General features: G+C 43.5%; 1 protein-coding gene across 4 annotated transcripts in view; it reads right to left on the bottom strand.

Moving 5' to 3' along the window:
• MEF2D (myocyte enhancer factor 2D) overlaps positions 1–24,776 on the bottom strand; it is a 449,440-nt gene that overhangs the window by 267,819 nt on the left and 156,845 nt on the right. For all 4 annotated transcript variants that reach the window (XM_078671232.1, XM_078671228.1, XM_078671231.1 and 1 more), the window contains exon 2: positions 23,538–23,571. The gene's annotated coding sequence lies outside the window, so the exon portion shown is untranslated. The remainder of the gene's footprint in view (positions 1–23,537; positions 23,572–24,776) is intronic.

The raw sequence follows: 24,776 nt of genomic DNA, 5'->3' as shown, positions 1-24,776 counted from the left end.
AAGTCGGGAGAAGTCCTCTTGCCTTGAAGGCGCCACCCACTGCAGGGATGTCACGATGGCGGCCATGATGAATTCCAATGGTGACCATTGGCTGCACTTGGGGCGCCTATTGTAATGGAGATAAAAGTACTCCATCCATTCATTTAAAGGGCCAGGGGCAGTGCAGTTCCACGGGGGCAATGTAGGGGTTGGTGACAGTCATTTGCTGGTTATCAGGTGAGAGGGCGAGCTGTAGGAGGCGTCTAGCTGCTCTTTTCCATGTTAAGTAACTCCAGGACCAGACACATGTGTTGTAAGCACTGCAGCTGCTGTTTATCAGTTTGGAAAACATCAGAAGAGGTTACAGAGGTAAAGTGACTTGATTATTGCTTTTCTGTATTCTCCTTGCAGTGTAGGCTGAAGACCGGCCCTGCAAAGAAGAAAAGCATGAAAACAAGAAAAAAAAAGATAGGCACAGACTCATTGCCTGACCGGCCGGTCCACGGATGATCCACCTGGGACAGTAATAACAAGGTGTTATAGCTATGTAGCACACTCTTCAGACATTGCACCATTCCTCTCTCATGGTGACGGATCTTCTGCTCCAAGACAGAAGACTACCCAGGAGTCTAGGTTAACTTCCCCCTGCTGCGCCTTCTCCATTTGGTGAAAAAACGCACTTCAAAACACAACAGCTACACCAGGGAAGCAAGGCAAACACCGAATGCCACTGGGTATACAGGTGCATGGTCAAAGGCCTGCTTACATCATGAAGCCCAGGGTCCCCACTTCAGGCTTGCCCTCTTCTCCTGCAGCCTGTAAGTGGTCAATAGTGCTGCAGGAAGAGGGGAGAACCAGCTTGGCCCAACAGCACTGACTCCAGGATGACGGAAGGCGCCTACCTGCAACAACAATCCTCCCGAATGGAACAGGTGATAATTACCGATTCACCGCCACTCCGCCACTATTGCAGACCGCTGCTGTGGCCTGGTCTGGATAGGTGGCTAGGTCCTCTCTTACCCTGAGCTGGATAGCGTCTGACCACGATGGACTGCCAGTGCTCAGTCTGCACACCTTCCCTTACCATGGTACCACCTCAAAAACTGCCTGCTACATCTTAGGTCTGAGTGAAGAAGACCGGGACAGTTTTGACTCCCAAGGCCTGTCCGGCTTGCCTAGGACTGAACTAAGGCTCATTACACTTAAGGTGGGATCACCGTCTGGAATTACACCCGCCTCTAGTCACTTTATTCTATCTGCACCTGAGAGCCAGGGTGGCCAACTTCCCATTATCACTTTGCATGACAGTTTGCACGTGTGGAGACACGGACGTTTGTTATTTATTTTATTTATTTATTTATTTTGAAAGTTTTATATAGCGCGAACAAGATCTTTGCAGATATCAGAGCGCTTTACAGAGAAAGGAAACAGCGTGTGAGTAAATAACAATTGGGGTGGGGAAGGTACATGTGGGAACATAGTCAGCCAGATACATCACTAATGAAACAGATACACATGTTACAGATACAGATAACAGATACAAATAATTAAAAGCGTAGACATTCAGGCAGGTCAATAATAAGAGTCATACAAAAAAGCATAAAAGATCAGTATAACTGAATGGTACATCGTCTGTAAAATAATCCCCAAGAACAATTCAAGTGTATTTAGCCATGAGGATAGCTTTTACTTCTTTCTTAAAAAGTATGGTAGAGGAGATGAGCCTGATTTCAGGGGGGAGTGAGTTCCAGATCCTGGGTGCCATTCCTGAGAAGGAGCGTTTATACGTTTTTTCCTTGCGGAATCTTTGGGGCTTTAGCAGGAGATTGTTTGTGCCTCTGGTCTTTCTAGAGCCTCCGGAGATCGTCAGCTTCTGGGCGAGGTATCCGGATGAACTCAGATGGACAGCCTTGTGCGTGATGCAGGCGATTTTCAGGTGTATTCTGGCTTCAAAAGGCAGCCAGTTCAGGGCTCTCAGGTCAGGGGAAATGTGTGAGTGTTTTTTTGATCCGGTGATGAGTCTTGCTGCGGCGTTTAGAGAAGCTCTTATGGGTGCTGTGGTAGTTAGTGGGAGACCGCAGAGGGCGATGCTGCCGTAATCTATTCGGGGGATGACTAGAGCTTGTACCGCAGTTTGGAAATCTTTGGCTGGAAGGAAGGGTTTGAGTTTCCTTAAGGTATTGATCTGATAGTTTGCCCCCTTAGTTGCTTTGTTGATGTGCTCCTGCATGTTGAGGTTGGTGTCAAGTGTTATGCCTAGAGATTTTGCTGAGTCCACGATGGTGGGTTGAACATTGAGTGCGGTTAGGTGTTTAAGCCAGATTTGAGTGGTATTGGACTTCGCAGGAGGTGAGATCAGGAGGAACTCTGTTTTAAGAGCATTGAGTTTGAGATGGTTAGCGGCCAACCATGATTGGGAGCTTCTGATCGTTGAATTCAGGAGCATAATGTCTTTGGGTGATTGTACTTTGAGATAGAGTTGGGTGTCATCGGCGTACATGTGGAATTGAACATTGGATGCTTGTAGCAAGGTGGTGAGAGGTTCCATAACTAAGTTAAACAAAGTTGGGGATAGGGAGGATCCTTGTGGGACGCCTAGCGATACCGGTATAGGAGAAGACATCAAGTTGTTACTCTTGAATTTCTGCGTTCTGTTGTGTAGAAAGGACGTGAACCACTTGAGCACAGTTCCAGATATACCCATTCTTGTGTTTAAGAGCTCGAGTAAGTTCTCATGTTTGACGGTGTCGAATGCAGAAGAGAGATCAAGAAGGATAAGGAGGCAGGTATCGTTTTGATCCAGGATTTGGAGGGCGTCGTCGATTATGTGAATCATAGCAGTTTCTGTACTGTGGTCCGCTCTGAAGCCTGATTGATGAGGGTTGAGTAGATCAAACTGATTAATGTGTCTAGTCAATTGTTATGGGGGGAGGGTTGAGCAACATAGCATATTTTGGGGGTTTCATTCTAGATTCTGCTCCTCCAAATCAGGCCATCTTAATAGCTGTAAAAGAGCCAGAGATGATCGAGTTTGAGTACTAGTCACAACGCATTTGAGCTCTAACCTCTTTACCAATTCCTGGAGTAAGCCTTTACTGCTCGCTATTGCAACCTTTGAAAGACAAGAAAATAACAGTAGTATCCAAATGGAATGAAATGACCTTAAACTCTGAAACACCAATAGTGCGGGTCAGTTTTTGTCGTGAATAGGGCAATTATCCACATAGTGTCACAGGACCTGGTCTAGTGGGCCGGTTTTTGCCATAGAAATAGGATACTCCGCATCTGATCTCATCTTTACCACTTCACCTATATACGCGGAAAATAAACACTGCATTCTAAAGCTGGGCAAGGCTTCGAGACAGTGCCATTTCCCTCGGAAGGGAAGCCTCTTGGCTTTGCATCTGAATCACAACAGCTAAAATTGTGGTCCAGTGAACTAGTTGGAAATGTGTAACCAGCAGACACAGTTTCTAATCCTGACCTCCCATTTGTACAAAATGAGTATTCTGGAGCAATCACTTTTGCACTTATTTATCTGCTCCTTTTTTGGCAAGAGTGGGAGTATGTAGAATCAAAGGCTGATGTTAAACAAGCATTTACAATGCAACGGTCTCGCCTTTGCAAAAGTTAGAAGCTATTGGCATTGTAAATGACAAAATTGTTATTTATGTATTGGTTTTGAAAACAGATAAATAAATGGCATTGTCATTTACAATGCCAATAGCTTAATCTCTCGCAAATGCGATACCTATTGAATTTGCACCCCCACAGAGCCACACACACAGAGCCACACACACACACACAGAGCCACACACACACAGAGCCACACACACACACAGAGCCACATACACACACGCAGCCACACACACACACAGAGAGCCACACACACACAGAGACACACACAGAGCCACACACACACAGAGCGCCACACACACAGAGCTCCACACACAAACAGTGCCACACACAAACAGTGCCACACACACACAGTGCCACACACACACAGTGCCACACACACACACACAGCGCCCCCCCACACACACACACACACACACAGCGCCCCACATACACACACAGCACCACACACACACACACACACACAGCGACACACACACACACACAGCACCGAGGGTGAGGGGATGTGAGGGCGGGTGAGGGCGGGTGAGGGTGGGTGAGAGGGTGTGTGAGGGTGAGAGGGTGTGTGAGGGTGAGAGGGTTGTGAAGGTATGCGAGGGTGAGGGTGTGTGAGGATGTGTGAGGGTGTGGGTGTGAGGGGGGTGAGGGGAGGTGAGGGTGAGTGAGGGTGTGTGAGGGTGTGTGAGGGTGTGTGAGGGTGTGTGAGGGTGCAGTTTGACGAGATGTGGAGAGAAAAAGGGCATATATGTCTAAAATGGAGAGAACGTAATGGGAATGATTGACACACTCTGAAAACCACTTCTGTGGCAACATGCTTTAGAAATATTTCATATACAGTCAAATAATTTCAGAATCTAAAAATATTCAATATTCACTAATTACAACACATTCATTCTTGCTACTTAGTTACCTTAAACAGTGAACAACCATTGACAAAGCCAATAGTCCTGGGTTGTTTTAGGTGCATGTTAGTTATTCTGTTATATATCTGGCTGCAATAACAGAAAGCTCAGAGAGGAACTCAAATGCTGATCAGGTGGCACATTATGGGAGTCAGAATTTAATTAGCATGTTTAAGTCACACCCTTATTTAAATAGGCAGTGCCCCTTCTAGAGGCCCCCCCACTTTTTTCATTTCACTTAAAAGCCCTGACCTTGCACGTGGCGTCTATTGATAACTTGCCGTGCTGAAACACGAACGTTTGTTTGTTACTCTTATACCTGCTCTGTACTGCTATCTCATAAAACTATGCTTTCACTGTTGTACTAGAGAGTGTTCGGGGGTCTTATTACCTATTGAATTTTTAAGGTTTTTGACCAAAAGGGTTTGCTGAAAGAGTGTGACTTTATTGTCTGGAGGTAACAAAGCCAATGAGACTGGCTGAGAGTGAGACAGTGCTCCAATGTGTGAAACTCGCCCCCAGTGAGAGAAGCTCCGAGAACGAGCAAATGTTCACACCTGTGCAGGTCAGGTGGACCGCCTCTCACTGCCTTTGCCAGCATAAGGCATGAAAGGCAGACTTCACGCTGTGTAAACGTAGAATATAAAAAAAAAGGCTTCTTGTCAGCTCACTGCATTTCATTCTCTGTATGAAAACTGACGCTACAGACCAACGATTCAAGTCTTTGTCTGATTAAGGACATTTGGGAGCCATTGCCTAAATCAAATTCACCCATTACTGCGTTGCTCCACTCTGAACAGCTCTAAAATATATCATTTTCAGAATATTTACAGCTAAACCAAGTGAACTCCTCTCAAGGACTGTGGCAGCTTTTTTTTTCCTCGCTCTCACCTTACAAGCAGCCAGTACTTACAATAGGCCATCTGGGGGTCCGTCTTTGGGGGCTTGATGGTTGCTGTGCCCCCAGCGCCTCGTGAGCGCTTTATTTGTATTCATGGGCAGAGCGCTATTGTTTTCCCACAGGGAAGCGCTCCTGCCCTTGTGTGCACATCGCGGGTGCCCACCCCGCTTATTGCGATATTTTTATTAGCAGGTGCCCACCCTGTGTTATGCCCGTGTTTTTAATTGTTGGTCAGTGCGGGTGCCCACCCCGATGTTTACTTTTGCTAGAGGGAGCCTACCCCTCGCTTTTGCCCCCGAGAAAAGGATCGCTGCCACAGCCCTCCGTGACAACCGGAAGTCAGGCGGGCCCGCCAGGACGGAGGCGGGGCCTGCACCTAAGCCGGAAGAGACCGGCATGGCCTATGGCGCGGGGCTCCGATGCGCTAGGGAGAGCCCCGCGGTTGCGGCCGGGGAGAGAAAGCCCTGGGTCTCAGGAGGGGGCCCGGGTGAAGAGAGTCGATGTAGTCAATGGCAGCGCGGGGCTCCCGTAAGGAGAGGGAACCCCCGCAGGTGCTGCAGACTGCTGCGGGAAAAAGACAGAGAAGCGAGGCAGCTGTTCCGCGGGGCTCCCATGTGCCAGGGAGAGCCCCGCCTTTGCCCGGAGGAGAAGTGCTGCCGCCCCCGGAAGCACTTCCCCCTACGCCGGAGCCCGGTGAGTCAGGGCTGGGCAGGGGACATGGGTGTCTGACTGCTTCCGTTCCTCCAGGGAGCAGATCGTGTGGGTGGTGTCCGCGTGAGGCACGCGTCCTAGCTGCCCCGGATGGCAGTGGGCCACTCCAACGTGCCCCATGGCTTGTAGGGCCCCCGTGGGGGTAGAGAGAGCCCTGGGGAGGGCCCGTGCCCATTTCTTCAAAATCCCCGTGAGGGGCTTGGCCTCATTTTTGTTCCTCCTAACAGTGAGCCGGGCAGACGGTTGTTTCTCCGAACAGCAAGACGGGCAGCAGGAGTCTGTAAGCCCGTCCTTTTCAGACTGGGGGGCGTGTTTTTCTTTAGCCCTTCTTCTCCATTGGCTGGAGGTGAGAAAGAAACTAAAAAAACGCGCCCCTCAATCCGAAAAGGATGGGGCTTAAATGGAAAACAGAACGTCACAGAGACCTCTTCTCCAATGGCTGGCTGCCGTTTAGGAGGCCAGCCAATGGAGAATAGGGGCGGGCATTAACCTCGCTACTCTGAGACAAAGTCTCGCTGGCGAGACTGCGCATATGCGTAGCCTATGCCAGTCTCGACCTAAAAAGGACTGGATATTAACTAGTGGTGAGGAGAAGTGCCCATTCTCACGGTATATTCGCCAAATTGGAATATAGTGCTGTACGCATAGCCTTTGTAGCAAGCGGCAGTGTGCTACTACCTTCACAAATTGTTTGATCCTGAGCAGATCCTACTCTACCTGTGCCTCTGTCCACTCATCTAACAAGAGGTCAGAACCTTGCAGAATGCTTAAAGGAAGAAATTAAAGACATGGGCATAGTCCCAGGACAGGGCCCCCCAATGCTTTCATTCAGACATTTGGGGCTGTTCACCAGCAGGTGGCTGGTTTTGCATCTCTAAAGCTGACCCTGCTCCTGAACTTGCATGGTGCAGGACCTGCTCTGTACTGCACCTCCTCTTCTCCGGACATCTAGATCTACCTCTTTTACAGCTCACGAAGGACTGAAAGTGTGAGAACGGCTTGTCTTTTGAGAGAGTTAATAGTGGGGGGGGGGATTTCAAAATGCAGGACCATTGGGGTCCCGCAGTGCCCAGTTTGTGGGAGCTGCAAACACGAAAGGAATAATTAATGTACGGAATGCTGATCATGCAAATATGTACCCTCAGTCACAATGATCTGGGTTTAATCCATCGTTCTTTTGCTCACCAGGCCACCCCAGTTTCGACCCAGCCATATGCAAATCAGTCTTGACCCTGTGCCTCATGGGAATAGTCCAGCCCGAACTGCCAACCCAGGTCCTCCCTGGACCGGAAACAAGCATCCTGGGACCGGTTTCGGAGTAACACCACTTATCAGCCAGGCTAGCTTGAATCCAGTGGTGCAGTGAGTACGGGACCCACGTCTGGGCATACCGTTCCCACTTAGGGCGGCAAAAGGAAAAATTAATGGACAGAATGCTGAACAATGCAAACATTCACCCCAAATCACAAGGATCTGTGTTTAATCCATTGTTCTTTTGCTCACCACGCCACCCTAGTCTGTCCATCAATTGTTATTTTTGCAGTTTCTGGGAGTAGCAGGATTAGAGCCATGACCGCAGGACAAACATGCAAAATGAGGGGTGGCTGGCCATTTAACATGGCGGCCTCACTTACTCACGGCCAATCAGCAGACTCAGAAGGACAGCATTGCAGGATTGTAAAGGACCTTGCTGGAGAAGTGACAAAATGCTATGGCACTTAGAAGGACTGGCACTGCAGCAGCCAGTGAGAAGCCGTCGCGGCCCACTGTGCTGCCCTACAGATGCCATTGTTCAACTGCCTGGCCCGAGTGAGGTTTTTGCACTAATTATTTCCAGTTATTATCTTTGCTTCTCTGTTCGCAAACAGCAGGAAAGTCAGCCGATCAAAGGCTGATTTCCTTTTCTGCATTTTCATTACTTTCAAATCCACATTGGCGAATAAGTACAAAATCTGTACAGAGTGCCTCTTTTTTTACCTCTAGACGCTTAAATGTCACTGTGATGCACACATACACCCCACAGATTGGAGGAAAAAAAATCACCGAAAGGATGTAATGATTACATGATCACATACAGCACCCACAAATAACGGCCAGTTATGGTTAGCTACACAACCACAAAGCAACTTGCACACTGTCGATGACACAGCAGATGACAACACCAACAATCAAAGAGATGCCTTTTCAATATATGATTGGATATGAGCAAGCTACTTCAACTATGATGGTAATATGAAGGCACCTATTTTGCATATGCCACCAATAAAAAAACAATTGGCAGCATTTCTTGGATGTATAATGACCATTTTATATAGGATGTATATGTATACAATCTCTGTGAGGACAATACGTATTAGCAATCGAAGGAACTGCATCCTTTCATCTCCATTTGATTACTTAAAGGAAATCTGTGGCTATCAAAGAACAAACATTTCACTGCCATGTACCTTCTGGGAGGGCACCTAAGTGGCAGTGGGTCTGCAGCATACCATCTCACCGTAATCTCTCGGAGAACATTTTATTGGTATCAGTAAGACGTAAGGATCTGCCACATGTAACAATACACCAAGCTGAAGTAAACAAGAACCCAAAAAACTCACAGCAGAAAAAAAGTGTATACATGAATTAACTAAATTAAATGGTTCTCCATTCATCCATACATTTTACAATACTTTGAAGCTTCAAAATGTCTTGATGAATTGTGTTCTTTTTGAACACTTAAAAAAATACATTTTAGGTCTATTTATACATTGAACATTTAAGTCCCCCTCATCCCTGGGGTCTATTTCACGCACATCTTTCCCAGTGTGACCTTCCATACCCGCCTAATTCGCCCTACTGCCATTTCCTTTTCTACAGGGAGGCCCCTACACCCTGTTCCCAGGCTTGATGTGTTTAGTACCTGCTCACCAACCAGTAAAACGGTCTTCAAGCGTCACCCCACTAGTCTTTCACCACCTCTGGCTCTCTGTCCACACACGAGTTCCCAACATGTCATCTGTCTTCATAACAGTGTCTGCTTTGATGATGCATTCGATTTTAAGCCTTTTTATCAGCTTTTGTTTTTTGCGGCAAATGTTCTTTCGTGTGTGTTTTTTTTAAAATGCCTCATCTAAAATACACGGCTCAAATGCAGCTGTTCCATGTGGTCTATGGGGCATCCGTTGACGTAACTGCAGCCTCGGTAATCAATGAATGTGGGGACATCTGTTGGCTAACAATGAAACTGCAGCCTTCCATAATGCCACATCACTGACACCTTAGGTATGGCAAGATGTGATGTGATCAGTGACATCCTCACATATTTATATGTGATGTGATCTAAGGTCATGTTCAGTGCACTGGGGAAGGGTTTTTGTTACAGACTTATCCATAACTGGCAGATTTTAGTATTTTTTAGAGTTTCATTTGAAGCCATAACATCCTTTATTGTTTGTTTTTTATGTGGTGTTCTGCTCTTGGTAGAGAGAAATTAATTTATTGCAAATCGAAAAAGCCAAGAAAACTGAAAATCAAGGCGCGTGCCTCCGATGGGCCCAGATGGACCTCTTCTAGCCGCACCGCTCCCGCGACAACAGACCAACACTTTATACACTTATATTACAACCCAAACACAGAGAGAGTTCTCCCAGAAGCCCACATCTGAGATAAACCTGGACAGAAAGGGACGGCAGCTTTGTCCTACTACAGAACATTTAATCATTCTTAAACTTATAACCTTTGGGTTTCTGAAGTTCACTCGTTTCTGAGCGGATAGCTCGTAAAGTCACTAATCTAATAACATTAAAACCTTTACGGCCTTTCTGAGATGAATGATGAACTACTTGGGTTTTAAAGCCACTGCCTTTATTGGCCCTCCCACCACAGTCCAACGGATGAGGAACTGACAGGTGATGATACTGTGAATAAGGCTTTCTCGTGCATCCTACAAACACTATGCACACGGTAAAACGAGTATTATGTGAGCTGGGGCAAAATGAAGCAAAAGAAGGCAGCCTATTATCCACACTACTTTAAACAACATGGATCAACAGGTAATACAGATTAAAAGACGGGTGTCAAAGCTTGAATGCCAATTTCTCTATGCCACAATAGTAAGACCAATGCCAAATTACATAAGTACATGAAATGCGTTGGCACTAAGACGTGCACAGTACAAGACTAAGTAATGGAATATGCATAGGTTGAACATCATTTATTTCAATAATATGTTGTCGGTTAACCTGACCCCCAGGAAGAGAGTGATGTTCCCAGGACCGCATGATTTTGGCCAAGTTTGAAGGTCCTGGTTAGAATAGAGGTCAGCTGGTTCCTAATCAGTGTGTTCAGGTCACCAGACCATAAATCAAAATGAGAATGGGACAAGGAGCGTTTTCAAGGTCCAGTACCCAGTCCAGTCCTTTAAAATGTTTACCATGTGTATCAATAAGTACCCTAGTTTTGTTGATACACAGGTCACCAGACCCCCTCATGCAAAGCTTATTTCGCTCGCTGTTTCAAAGTCTGCTTCAAATCTGAAGCTATCTTTTATCTATTTTTCACTATATTTTATTTATTTAATTTTTTATGTTCTATGTAAATGTCACAAGCTGCTTTGTGGCCACCTCATAGTACTCGGTGGGGCAGGCAAAGTTTCATTTCACGTTGCATTGGTCGAACCGGGCCAATTTGAAATTCAGAAAGTCCTTAGTTACTACACTTGTTCTAATGGATGGAGAACTTTCTTGCTATACGTTTCTGTGGGTACTTTCTATCTCTACCATTTGATTAACTTTGTTTTTCACCTCCAAAACCTACTCTTTACAATTAAAAAAAATTCTGCCCACCTCTTTAAGTTCAGAGAGACTGCAAAATTGCGAATAAAATTAGCGTAGGCGAAACCAAGCAACTTCAGGCACCCTGGCTCTTTGTATGTATACATGTATGTATTTTTTTTTTATTCCAGCATTTCTTTTTATTACTAATAAAGCTGTCTCCATGCCTCAACAAATAAGTGTCTTCATGTATTTGTTATTCTTGTCTCATGGAAGTAAATGTCTGGAAGAAGACCTTATAGTCAGCTGATGAACTAAACTCACCGTGTGGATCTAAAACGCGGAAATGCCCAAGAACTCCCAATGACTACAAGAGATATGCTGCTTAGTGCAAATCTGAGTTTGTGAGGTTTAAAGTAACCTTTAAATTCGACTGCATGTAAATCAAGCTAAAGCAGCATTAGGGAGCACATAATGTGGTTGTTCCCCTTCTGGGTGGTGCAGCTGGGGTCCCCATTTTGAGGGCTTGCCTTTATGAGACACACCAGCCTCTTCACATTCAGATAAGGCAAGGTTTTTCCTGTCCTGTTTCTTACCAGCTCACTGGAATGACATCAGCCTTTTGTCCAAATAATGCGTGGCTAATGGCATTAGATAAGGCCCTGCAGACCCGTCTAGTCTGCCCGTGATCCTGCTGCAAAGCCTGTCTCCAGCCGTGTGTCTGTGGCTCTCCAGTGTGCTTGTCTGTATCTGTCCTATCCCTAAGTGGTGTTTCTGATACTGCACCTATCAGTCATGCCACGGATTTACTCCCCTTTCTCTACAGGCAGTCCCTATGCTAATGCTGAGTTTGCACCATTTTTCACCGGGAAATACATATTCCCCCATTAGTGTAGATTTCACGAATTTCCAGAATATTATGAAAAACAAGTAAATATTCAACAGATTTTGTCTGTTAGCTTATGCTGTAAGGAGGATACAAGCACACTCAAGAAATGGGCAATAACTGGAGACAAGGACACAGAGCAGCAATGGTATCAACATTTACCAGAAACACTGCAGGACGCAGAGCGAGATGCACATTTGTAGTAATGGAGGCGATCTCCGATTGGATCTCGCAAACCAAGCTCGGATAGTGGCTATGGCCATGAGTTTGATCTCGGCAGATGGGTTACTCCATCACAAAAGAGAAGGATATCCCGTCCGCCAAAATATCAATCCCATAGGATATAATAGGACTTATAGTTCAGCAGATATCGGTCACTGTTGTGACGGAGAATCTCGTCCGCCGAGATCAAAATCCAGCCCTTTATCGGTCAGTGGCGGCCCTGTCCCAACCCCACAGATGCGGGATATCTCGAAGGCCTGATATGTTTATGGAGCTGCACTGCCTAGCGTTCATGTTCGTAGGATCACAAGCATGCAAAAAGGGACTTCGTAAATATGTGCCATGGGGCATCTTAATAGAAGTAGGCCAAGAAGTGATGTGTGTAACCTTGAAGATAGAAAAGCAACATAAAGGAAAAGACACGTGTTCAAAACATTCAGTAATGTGGAGCATACATATTCACAGCCAGTGCAGCTCAATGTAGTTAGTTTTGTAATTTTAGGCATTAAATAGACCGTGTTCATTTTTACCATGGATTTGAAGTTAACCTTCTTCCCCAAATGGAAACCTGAAGAGAACTTTAATGGATTTAACAGACTTCCCACCAATTTGTACTGCTGTGCTCGATACCCCTTGCTCTACTGCCACCCTTAGGTCAGAGTAATTCATTGCTGCGACTGTATCTGGTCCCCAGAGGAGTTAGTGACTTATTGAGATGCAGTGTATTCCCCAGAGCAAAGTACTTCTTGACAGTGGCCATGCACAAGTGTCCATTAAGAGTTTGCAAGCATAGTAAGGAAAGAGGGCGGGTGGTCTCAGGTGTTTTCAGCAAACAGGAAAGCTAACTGGAAACAGATACGAGTTGGGAGATTCTATAAACTCTCAGACCTCAGATGATGGCTTTATCTCTTAAAGAGCTGCCGCCCTATTGCCAGTACCAGCACCAGTACCATCAATGGTATAGCACAAATCAAATCTCGAAAAATCTACTCGCCCACTCGCTACGGCGAGTCAGATTTTATCAGGGTGAACTATTTTTAGGGTCTGAAGATGTCTTTAAATCTTGCTTTTATCTTGTCACATTTGCTCTGCACCCAGATACAGATTAAATGTCAGCTTTGTCTTCTTATAATTTGCTGCTTATTTTATGCTGGAGGTTGGTGTTTAATTTTCTTTCTCTGAATGCAAAGTTAGAGGATTGTGTAAAGTGAACTGCCTGACAATTGTGCTGTACACTGAGTGAAGCGAAAGGCTGTAGGGGGTTAATTTTGGATTCTTAACACACAGCATTTAAATAACTTGTAAATTAACTATACAAGTGTTTCAAAATATATTTCAGTAGTTATGAAATCATATTTGTTTGTATTTTTATGCGGTGAAAAATATATTTTAATATGATGAAAACAAATCAGAACATTTTATTTGTGATATGTAAATGATACATATTTTTGCTGAAACTCAATTTTCACAGATTATTGTTTATATGCTATAGAATTGTATTAGTAAAATGTCATATTAGTGGGTGATTTTGTTGCCATTTCAATACAAATTTATTAAAAGTGAGTTTTTAAACATGAACTGAAAAACATCCGTCCCTCCTCCTGATGGCAATGATATTGGTGAACTAATAGGCAAGTCAAAGGTCAGGTGTACCCTATATGAAGGCTAGATTCTTGTTCTATATGGAGCAAACGTTTAGTCTTTTAAATCAAACAAGAGCGTTTGAAATGCTGAATTTACATATTTAATGGTGCTCTCACATGTTACAATGAAGAAAAAAGGCAGCTCTGTGAAATGAATTATTGGCCTAGGATCACACCATTTTTAGACCAGTTGACGGGTCAGCTACAGTACAGATAAGTTGAATAGATTGTTCCAGTCACTAGACTTGAAGGTCAGGTAAATCTTTATTATTTTTGGAGTCCTGTCCCAAATGGCCAATTACCCGGCGGGAACTACAAATGGTTGCTTTACCTATGGCACCAAAAATCGCAGCAAAGACCTTGTATGCAGCACCTATAGAAGTGAACACCAGAGGAGAGGACAGGATCTGTGCAGAAATGTTACTGCTCGGAGATAAAGCCAACATGAAGCAGTGCGGAACACGATGAGCAGCGGTCTCCTTGTGTTGTTCAAGAAAACAGATCAGAATTTTAGCAATCGGATCTCTTTGGCAGATTTCTTGTGAATTACTTAGGGAGACCCCAGTTTCCAGCATTAGAGCAATCGATTCTGCAAGTGACAAAGAAGCCCGTCAATGGAGCTAGGTCAACTCAAGAGGTGATAAAGAAGAATATGACAACAGCTAGATAGATAAAAATACAAAATGGCGCAGCTCCTCTGCAGTCAAAACATGTGGCCACCATTTGATATTTAGGACTCTACCGCGCCAGCTGTAAAATACATATTGTGCATCCTTTCAGTTCTGAAAATAAATACTTTTCATAATGTTTAGCTTTCACTTTTATCTTTTTCTTATTAAAAAACACATAACTGTGAGAAATTGAAACACAGCCAAATATCACAAACACAAGAATTTCTGACTAGGGCAATCATGTAATTTAAAATAAATCTGACAGGCAAATACATTGTTGACTCAGCATCTGGCCAAACTGGTGCTGCTATGCCAAGCAGTGTGTACCCCTATGACTTATTTGATTAAACTCTCAATACAAGCAGAATTATAGAAGGGTAAGTACCCTTATGATGGGAGGGACTCCAGTAGACAGACTCTTGGCACAGGGTGGATCCTGAGACTCTACAGCAAAGAAAGGAGCACTTTGACCAGTACATGTTGGACCTCCGTTGCACAGGAGGATGGCAGGAGTTTCTATTTGGAATGTCCTTCTGAGCAGAACGCACGGCTCCATGTTTGGCTACCTTGATTTTTGGCATGTCCACTTTTCTTCTTTCACCAAACGGAGTTATTTGGAGGGTTCAAGAGAAAAACTGCAACTTCCAATAAGTGACCAGAACATTTATCTTGAATCTTCAATGCAGTGCAAGCCAACCAAGATCTGTGCAAGTGCCTTCTGTCAATTCTCCGCAGTCATTAGCGAGGCTTTCTGCATTCATTTCATTAACCTACATCTACCCATTTATCCTTTTTTGACACACACATTTAAACAACGTAGCTCTAGAAGTTTTAATAGGAAAAAAACACCTAACATACCAACAAGAGAAGATAATCTAGTTGTAATCCAATTGCCCTTTTAACGTTGAATAGCATCATTGTATAAATAGCTGCACCCAATTTACAGATCTCTGGAGAGTCACCCCATCACCTTTATTTGAATAAATGTGTCTACAATGCCAAAGGACAATTACAGAAAAGCAAAATCACTGTGTACATTCTGTGAGTTGATCAAAGCAGATATATTTAATGATGGATAGAGGCATTTATGCTACGCCTTTGTTTAGTATATGATCTTCTTCGGATGTTCAGGCATCCTGTTTGAGGGAATTCCTTGCTGTGTGAGCCCAGAATGCACATCTCGAGTTCACTAGTCGTAAACGTGGTCTAAAGTATTACGATGCAATGCAAAGAGTTTCTCATTCTTAGGGCTTCACTTGAATGAGGGGCGACATACGCTACACCCAACATGAACATGTATTCAACAAATTATTATTAATTCAAGAAGACCTCATTTTTCGAACAGAAGAAGTTTTTTTTTATTGAGTAAATACAGCTGAGAATATAAGGAACCACAGTGAGTCAATTTAACATGGCGTGTATATTGAGAATAAGGAAAGAAAATTGACCACCAACCAGAGATTATACTATAAATAACTGATCAGGAACAGACCACGAATTACCCTGCCTACTTGTGAAGATGAAGGGTAAATGTATATTATATTGGCTGTGAAAAAGCCCAGCAATTATACAGTGATCGAGGGAGAGCAAATTAAGATTCAACCCAATTAGGGAAGAACGTCCCCATCTATTTTTACTGCAGTTGGTTGGGTTGTGTACGAAGTACAAATCCCACTTCTACAAGAGAGTGCTGCTCACAGAACCTGGTAGAGGCTTTCAGATCGTCTCAAGAGCAGTACCATCATGGATAAGAGACTGTTAGACACAGTCTTTAGGAGGAGGTCTGATCTTCTGATATAAAGGCACGCAAGTATGAACTTCGGCCACTCCATGCACTTTATGGGTTTTCAGCCACTATGTCTTAGCTATACCTTCACAGAGTGTTAGAAAGAATGAGAAACCTTGCCCAAAATCAAAACTGCTTACGTATACCCACTCCTAGCTCACAAATTTGCTCCGCGTCAACATCATTTTGTGACTCACAGCTCAAACAGCTTCAAGGCGTCCCAAGACTTCAGAACAGACAGCAGCCTGAATGCTGTCACATAGCAGCCACTTACTTTCAGGAGGACAACTTGTGCATGTACGTGAGAAGGCCTAATATAGGCCGAACCTAGGTACAAAGGTCCTGAATGCTGTATTTGGTGTGGGTGTGGTTCTGTCGCGAAGCAGCGACATCAAAGGCAGGGGTGTTCTATGGCGCCCCTGCTGAAAAAATCTAATGCTGATCCTGCAGAACCGTCTAATTTTTGACTGATCTCTCTTCTTCCCGTCTTTTCTAAGATATTAGAAAAACATGTGAACCTACAGCTTGTTCAGTTTGTGGAAACTAATGAGATTCTGCATGGATCTCAATCGGGTTTTAGAGCCAAGTATTCTACGGAAACTACTCTTCTGGGGGTTACAGAAACTATTTGCCAACTACTTGACAAAGGGGAAACTGCTGCACTTTCAATTCAATTCAAGGATTCTTTATTCGATGATTAAAAATCACCATAAAAGCACATACATATATACATGATTAAAAAATAAAAAATATAAAATATCATTAAACCATTATGAGAATCCTAGTTGTAATAATTATTTACATTTCACAAAAGAGAAGAAGGAATTTGACACTTTTAAGAGAAGATTAATAACAATTTTTAGGAATCATTCCTCTCCTCTAGTTACCCTTAATCGGACTGCCACTTTAATAAAATTCATTATACAGCACAATGTTAAAGGATCCAATGCTTTCTGTAAATAGATTAAGGCCTCTCTAGCATGTTTCAGTTTGGCTTGTTTTAGGATTTTCACTAAAAATCTACGCCTGGGCATTGAGTAAAAAGGGCACAGGAGTACAAAGTGAAGGGAATCCTGCGGAGACATGTTGTCGCAGCCGCAGGTTCCCTTCTGCTCGGTTGTGGTTAAAAACCCTGCTGGTGATGCCAATAAATACGGAAGTAGATTTAATCTAAAACGGCACATCAGAAATCTGTCCTGAACATTATGCATAAGGTACAAGTATGGCTCCATTCCCTCTGTGCTCTTAACCAGGTTATGAGCCCTCACGGTCTTTTTGGGCCCTTCAGCCTCAGCTCTCTGTTGTGCTTTTTGATCTAAAAAAGCTTTTTTTTACAAACGCTTTATGCTGTGGTACAATTGCTGCCGGGTCAGTGAAGAGGTTCCTGTAGCCGATTGACTCTAGGGTACTCTTTACATAGTTGAGCCATGGGATTCTCATACATTTGTCTCTTTCTAAGCAGTCCTTTAGGATTTCCCTGCTCAGAGACGCCTCGGGGTTGACCCAAATTTTTAACCAGGCCACTATTGGTCTAAGTTTTACCAGATCTTCTAGGTATGGCCTCCCCAGTTCCCTATGTACTATGAAGCCAGCGGTGCTTGGGGGTACTCTCAGAATGGTTCTTAAGTATTTGTTTTCTTCCCGCTGTATTTTCACAGTATTAACAAAGCCCCATACCTCTGCCCCATAGATCATTTTGGAGCAGCATATTGAGCTATACAGATTCATCACCTGTTCAGGGCTCCATCTTCCTACCCTCCTACCGTAACTTGCAATAGCACCATTCGTAGCAATCATTTTACAACAGCGCTCCTCAACCAGGGAGTTAAATTGTAAAGACCCGTCAAAGGTTACACCTAGATAGGAGAATGTTTTGACCTCTTCTATTTTATGGTTTCCTATCGTGTACGTGAATTTGGTGCATGGTTTATTGCCAGCCAACAGCACATATGATTTGCCCAGATTGACAAAACGATCTAAGGAACCCATGAACTCAACAAATCCGTCAATCAAAGTCTGTAAGCTCCTAGGCGTACGTGCGAGCAGGACCGCGTCATCTGCATAAAGCAGTACGGGGATATGACGCAACCCCACCCTTGGACAATCTGTTTTTAAATTTAACAGGAACTGCTCCAGGTTATTTATATAGAGTGAGAATAAAAATGGGGCTAGAATACAGCCTTGCCGTACCCCGCTCTTACAGGGAAATGAGTCGGTCAGCCCGCCCTCTCTATTAAATCTGACTTTTGCAGAGGTTTCACTATGGAGTTCCCTTAAAATGGTAATTAGGTCAACCTCAATCCCCATAAGAGACATCATGACCCAGAGTTTCTCCCTATTTACATGATCGAATGCCACTACTGCACTTATTTTGTTAGACCTAAGTAACCTTTGATACGGTGTTCCACTGCACTCTCTTCAAAGTTCTACAATCACAAGGTATTGCAGGTCTAGCGCTGGAGTGGATCAAGGACTTCCTTACTGGAAGAACCTTCCAGGTGTTCTCCACCTTAGCTAACTCTAAGACCCATGAATCTCCTTTTGGAGTACCGCAGGGTTCGATTTTGACCCCTGTGTTATTCAATCTCTATATTAGCCCGCTTGCTACCATAGTGGAGGAAGCTGGGTTGTCTATTTTCTCGTACGCTGACGACACCCAGCTTATTTTCTCTCTATCTGCAATAAGACCTCCAAAGTTTCCTCTTTACAGACTGGGCTACTTAAAATAACCAGTTGGATGCAAAACAACTGGCTAAAATTAAATGGCGAAAAAACAGAAGTGCTGATAATAGGAAAAGACAAAGACCTTTGGGGCCCACGCCAACGGCCCCCAGAAATGGGTCAATTTCCCCAGCCAGTTCAATTAGCTCGTACGACGATCAACTCTCCATGAGGCAACAAGCTACGAAAGCTGCTTCTATTTGTTTTACCATCTTGAGGTGGCTCCGGAAGATATTATGGATGCTGCCAAGTTCGACTCAGAGAACAGTAATCCAAGCGCTGATAGTGTCTAGATTGGATTATGGCAACATCCTCTATCTAGGAGCCAACAAAAAGGTAATTTGTAGATTACAGGTTGTACAGAATGCTGCGGCGAGGCTGCTCTGTCATGTTCCGAAAACATCATCCATTTCAGGCACTCTTCGGGACCGTCATTGGCTGAGAATCGAAAACCGGACTAAATATAAAGCCTTGTGCTTTATGCATAAAGTTAAACTTGGTATAGCTCCCCACTGTTTTGGCTCTCTAGTCCAGACTTACCACCCAACGCGCCTGCTTAGATCTTCTTCGCAGGCCAAATACTCAGTCCCAAGATTCAAATCTGTTTGCATGGGGGGGGCCACTCCTTTTCTTACCTGGCACCCGTGTTGTGGAACACTCTTCCTACCTCTCTTCGTCACGAAGCTAATCATATAAGTTTCCGTAAAAGCCTTAAGACCTGGCTATTTAACCAGTAATCTTGACTTCTGTTGCTTTTGTCCTCGGCGCCGGGAAACCTCCGGGTAGCTGACCGCCCTACAAATTTAATTATAATAATAATAATGGCGAGGGGAAGAATACTAGTGTGGGGCTTACAGAGAGTGTTGGAGAGGGAGGGGTCCCAGAGCCAGTCGTGTATACTTCTGAGAAAGAATTGGTAAGAAGTCTTTCCCCATTAACTTTACTTACGAAAATACCCATGTCCATGGCAAAACCTGGGTTGAGCTAAAGAGTACTCATGATCTGCAGAAAACTATAAATAGTTTTTAAAAAAATCAGTTTTCGTTGTGTATTCATTTTCCCAAGGGATGGCAGGTGTTTATCCTCTTTTCAGCCCCTCTCTCCCACCTTCCTTTTTCTTGCTCAGCTTCATCATTGTGTGCCCTCTAGCTGCAGGAAGGAGGACACCCTTTATTTCAGTCTTATTATATTGCATTAATATATATACGCATAGTAAATACTATGAAATCATTTCTTTGTTTTGGCAGTGTCATTTGTTATTATAACCCAAGCCAACAGCTCTATTTTATTAATTAAGGAAAGATGAAAGACTGTCTCTGCCAAGCCAGAAGGCGGTTCTGTGTTCAGCGTGTCATGCATGGCTCTCTGCAGCTGGCCCTCAACCCAATGGGCTACCTATCAATACTCCCCAAATTTCTTGATCCAGCATGCACTTAAAACGTTGACCACTCAAGGCTCAATTGTTCAAGGGTCTACTGATGTTAAACAACGGAAAATCTTTGCAACCCAGTTCCAACACCATTTGAGAAGAGCCTGCAGACCTTTCGCCGCTTTCATGTTCTTGCTGGAAACGAGTTGCCTTTGAAGCGGTAACATCAGCCTTTGGAAGGACGGAAGCCCGCTCGTTTGAAATCAATCCCTCCAGTTCAGTAGTGTCCTGATGTTCAAAGCTCATCTTTTATTCATCTACCAGTAAATACTAATGCTTCATTCGGAGATCAGGCCTTCCGTCAGAGGGATTTGAATATTTGCTGACAGCCAAGATGATGTCTACTCTCCTCATGCCGGGTTGCATTTTTGCATAGCTACAATGTTTGGATGTGTGAATGCGTCCAGATTTTACAGTCAGTGCCCACAATCCACCCTAAGGAGATCTTCAAGCACAGAGTGGGGATTTGAAATATGCTCCACAATCTGTCTTTCTCGACACAATCCTAGCTGTATGGGGGCCTGGTGGTGGGGATGCCACCCTGCAGGAATCAATTCCATGTCGGGCCAGCCTACGGTATTGGGTGGCACTGCTAAACTCAAGACCGGGCCTTGGGAACGCTTTATACAACGGCATAACAGCATACCAAATCAAAAGTCTCCAGACGCTGTAAAAAGTGGCTGGGAGACTATTATGGCCTCGAAAAAAAACCACTGGCAAAACCAATAGGGTTCACCTCAACAGTGGCCACTGAGTACACAGCCTGGTCTGTCAAGTTGCTCCTCAGAGTGGTCCTCCGTCTATGGAAATCAGAACTCCTCACTCCCCGAGCTCAGCTATGTCCCCTCTGTCCTGCCCGGGCTCGAAAGTGGAGCTCAGCCGAAGGGGCGGCAAAACATGTCCTCCTGCTTGTGTGGCTAGTACCTTTTTTTTTTTTAACCCTCCCCCATCACGCTTTACTGCTGCTCTTTCTTCCCCGCACCCTATTGTTCCCTCCATGCAATGTCTTTTGTCCCCACAGAAGGACGCCTTCTCTTTAAGAGAGGAATTCGATTTTGAAAAAGCAACACAGCAAATCCAGTCACTTGTAAGCGATTCCAGGAGGAATAAAATAAAATAGAGCATTATAGAGTGCGAGAGAGGAAGGGAGTGTGTGTGCGTGTGTGTTAACAGATAATAAACTAAGAAAAGATCAGACACATTGATCAGAACAATCTCACACAATGTTGTCATATGCGGAAGCCGGGATTAGAACACGGGTAATTATTTAACAAACAGTTGACTACTCAAATTATTTGGTGGATTCGCCAAATGACATCAAAAGTAATATAATCAAAGTCACTTTTGGAAACCAATGAAATCTTGAATAAATCACAAAAATACAGGTGTACATGCTTCAGCATATTTGAATGAAAACCAACATATAGAAAAATATATACTCATATATATATATATATATAGGGAAGCGGGGGATTTACCATAAAGAATCTTGCATATTACACTGACAATGCGTTGTATACAGCTAGTAAATCCTAGACATTTGCAAATGTATTTATCAACCACACTCTTCCTTTAACATAAGTATGTACATCTATATGTCAAGACAAATGCCACAGATAATACAAGTGAGAAATAAGTTGTGTGTCGATGTTTTCATCTCAATTGGTGGACATCTTCAAGACTGGGTTGTTACAGGCGAAAATAAATAGAAGAACCGCTCTAGACAATAAAAGGATCCGAACTATAATATAGCAGACAAATAATATAGCAAAAATACACCTGTAGTGAATACAGCAGAGTAAGAGAACACCACTCAAGTGAAAGAAAAGGTGAATCCATCACATAGTTACAGAAAACAGAGTAAAGACAACGGGCACTGAGGAAAATATTCCCGTAGGAAAGGGTTGTCTCCAATATTATTGTTCTGATTCTTTCATTGTCTAGAACGGGCTCTTCTATGATCTTCACCTGCAACAACCGAGTCCTGAAGATGGTCTTGAGGATGTCCACCAATATAGACTAAAACGTTGGCACAAATCCTATCACTTGCTTGGTTTATTTGTGTCATGTATTTGTCTTGACATATAGATGTACATATTTATGTTGCAGGAAGAGAGTGGTTGATCAATACATTGGCAAATGTCTAGGATTTACTAGTTGCATAGAATAGAAGTTTAATTAAATTTAATACACTTTTAATTGAATTGAACTACTAGTTGTGGCTAAAATGGCTAATTAAGTAGGCACATCAGGTAGTCACTGAACAAAACCAGTGATGTGGCCTTCTCCTGCTGCTTGACTGGGCCCCACTCCCAACTGCCTCCTGCTTAACACAGCTTCCTGCTTCTTTAATTTGACTGTGTGTACCTACACCGTCCCATAGTCGCACAACCTACAGAATATCGGAAACAAAAATATTGTGTGGACAGAATAAGGTGTCAAAAATATCGAGGACCAAAATATCAACAACAAACCCACAGACAGGATGTAAATCAGGCAAATCAGCACGTGCCTGAACCTCTGAAGGAGAGACCGTGTGAAACCAGCATTGAAAGCACTGTGCAAAGTGACGTCTGTACTAGCCATAAAGCCCACCATAACTTAATAGGTCCTGGTACGTGCAAAGCACACCATTTCAAGACAGCCAGGAAACTACTCCGCCATATCACCTCGGCGCATTCAACGAGCTTTTAAATTAAAATCATTCACGCTGGTCACTGTGAACTTAAGGCCTAAAAATCAGGAATTCACTGGCCTAATTTTAAATGCAGAGGCCACCACATATGATTCAGGGAACAATTGAAAATAGACTGCTTTTGGCAATGTGTGCAATAAGGCAGCAAACACAGACTGTTGGGGAGCAGGGTGGTATTCTAACTACCAACCCTGCCATTTTCACCCAGAACATTACTGGATATTGCGACACTCAGTTAGTGGCTAGAAGGAAATGTGCAGGGTGCCCTGAATTTCCAAACTTTTGCAGTATCTAAGTGAATCTAACCTTAACTTCAAGAACTCTAGAATTCAATATCCACACAAAAAAAAATAAAAAAAGAATATTCTCTTATTATGAGCATTTGAACAGAAAATTCTAATTAGTGAAGCAAACAACATGAAGTCTATTTGAAACCAAAATGACACCAATGAAGTTTCTGGCCTTACATGGCTGAAAATAATTAAAATGTAGACACAAATGTCATCGCTGCAGAGTACGTTTTATTAAATCATCTCACTTGTTTGACTGAATATATTACAGCAGAATCGTTAAATAAACATCATTAAAATATATTTCTTACCTTCTCTTCAATGAATGTGTCCCCCAAGCCTCATCTAAGAGGAAAAAAAGATTTATGATAAGCCATTTTGCAAAAAATAATAGAACAGTCTAGGACACAGCCAGACGGCTGCTTCCTGCAATGTACACATTTGATTTTTGCAATACGAGATAGGGCGCTTGTTACAGATTAATAATAAAGATAGGCCACTCAAACACACATCATGGCCTGCACTGTAGGGAGGCACTTGAGTGACAGACGTCAATATTACCCAATTCAACAGTACTCAACTTTGCTACCTTACGAAGAATAAAAGGCGTGAAGTGACTCACTGAGCTAACTTAATTAGTCGTACGTGCCACCCAATACCTCTGGCCTCAAGTAGGAAAAGGTGGCAAGAGAGAACTATGGAAATACTTATGGAATGAATATAAACTTTAAGCTTGAGCAGGCATTCATGAAGCGTCAATGGAACGACTGATGAACACTGGAGATGCAAACTCTAAGCCAAGCATTAACAAAGCCAATAGTTCTCGCCTCGTCTTGACTGCAAATTTTATTTCACATACTTATGTCTGGAAACTAGGCGTTACACGTTTAAGAGCAATAAAAAGTATGCTGCCATCTTAAGGTAATGTGCACTTGTTTGCAAAAAAGTAAAAAAAAAATGCACTATCACAGAAATAAATTAAAAAAAACATGAAATGAAAGCAGAAATTAGCCCAGCGGCGCTGGCAATAAACTGAACCTCTTTTAGATGAGTGCACAAGCAAATTGCTGCCACTCACACAAACAGAGCAAAAGGCAGAAGTTGGCTATTCGACTGCCACATGCGGTATGCTGTGGTGGGAATTAACTAAATGCTAGTGAGTCTTGATCAGACTAATAGCTGACCAAAAGACCCTGTATGGATACATATTTGTATGGCTTTTTATTTCGAACGTTTGGTAAACATGAACAGGGGCGAGACTAAAGTGGTCTCCACATCAGACCTAAAAATGATTCAAATGTTATCTCTGAAGACTATAATACTAACGTTGCCATTTATAGGTGCCGTAGATAGTACTATGCAGTTTAATGGTGTACAGTATCGGGATGGATAGAACGTTGGTCGGCCTAGAATGGATTCGAGTGTGACCCTTACAGATGAACCCTAGAAAAACCGCAAGCATTCAAACCATAGAATCACCCTGCCAACTTATAGAACAAAAATGTCTGGTGGAACATGACCACTTGAAACAGAAAGTAGTTTCTTGAGGG

Source organism: Lissotriton helveticus, chromosome 12 (assembly GCF_964261635.1).
Source record: "Lissotriton helveticus chromosome 12, aLisHel1.1, whole genome shotgun sequence".
Classification (NCBI taxonomy): domain Eukaryota; kingdom Metazoa; phylum Chordata; class Amphibia; order Caudata; family Salamandridae; genus Lissotriton; species Lissotriton helveticus.
The sequence above is the reverse complement of the archived record's forward strand: the minus strand, read 5'-3'. Positions and strand labels throughout refer to the sequence as shown.